At 56.5% G+C, this 1,195-nt stretch overlaps 1 pseudogene; it reads left to right on the plus strand.

Annotated features, from left to right (window-relative positions):
• Positions 1-1,019: 1,019 nt before the first annotated feature.
• LOC103276154 overlaps positions 1,020-1,195 on the plus strand; it is a 75,508-nt pseudogene continuing 75,332 nt past the window's right edge.

Below are 1,195 nucleotides of genomic sequence, written 5' to 3' on the forward strand. Positions count from 1 at the left end.
AATCCTCCCACCTCAGTCTCCCGAAGTGCTGGGCTTACAGGCATGAACCACCACACCCGGCTGACTGACTGTTTTCATTCACAAACGCAGTAACTGGCAGGGAGGCTTAGCTCGGCCTTCCAAGTCTGGCCTCAATGCACGGTTCAGTGTCTTCTCTCAACACTACCCAGCACAAATCATCCATCCCACTTCTGGATCCAAGCTCACCCCAAACCTTCAACTCTCTGGGCCTTGCCTCATGCCATCCTCTCTTCCTAGAATACCTTTTCTCCTGGTAAGCCTCTCACCCTTTCAGACTGCCTCATCCGTCTCTGGGGAAGCACTCCTCCATTCCTGGGGCCTCAGTTCATCTCTCTCTCCTCTCTCTAAGCCCCAGATTTACTCTTTTGGTCTCAGGTCTAGCACCGTTATATTTACTTTTGTGCCTGCTCCCAGCCCTCCTGAAAGGCAGTTCTGCTTTCTGCTCTTACTGTTCCCTCGATCCAGAACTCTATTCCTCTGGATCTTTGCATGGCCAGCTTTTATCGTCCTTCAAATGTCAGCTCAAATGTCACCTCCTAAACAAGGACTTCCTCAACTACCCTATCTAAAGTAGCCCCCATTTCTACACATTCCCTGTCCCACTAACTTACTTAGCAGCATCTGATTCTTCATTTGCTTGTCGGCTTGGGCTGTCTCTTCCTCTAGAACGTAAGCTCCCAGAGGGCAGAGTTGGCACCCAACAAATATCTGTGATTGATTAACTGATGGCAAGGCGGTATTAGATGCGGCCCGCCGAGGACTTGGCCCCGAGCCTGGGCGTCATAGAGTCGGCTGCGTGGAATATCTGCTACACGAATGAATGAACCAAGGAACCCACAAATGCAGGAATGCAGCGCTCTGCAGGCCGATTGGCAGGTTGACTGACAGATGGGGACCCTGGCCAGCAGACTGTTGACTGAGGGTTGAAAGCCGAGTGGCAGCCAGCAGACGCGCGTCGGGGCTCCGGGTTGGCTGACGCCGCAGGCCCTCGGAGAGGGATGGAAGAGGGGACGCGAGGCCGCAGCTCCGCGTGGGGAGGGGACGGCACCGGCGGCGGGAGGCGGCCGGATGCCCAGAGGCAGTGCGAGAACCGCGGCCTCGCACCGGCGACTGACGTCCCCGCGTTCGGGTCCAGCGCGAGGGGCGGGGCGCGCGTCACGTGAGCGTGTTTTGG

This window comes from Carlito syrichta, unplaced genomic scaffold (assembly GCF_000164805.1).
Source record: "Carlito syrichta isolate Samal-C Ts95f unplaced genomic scaffold, Tarsius_syrichta-2.0.1 Scaffold315943, whole genome shotgun sequence".
NCBI lineage: Eukaryota > Metazoa > Chordata > Mammalia > Primates > Tarsiidae > Carlito > Carlito syrichta.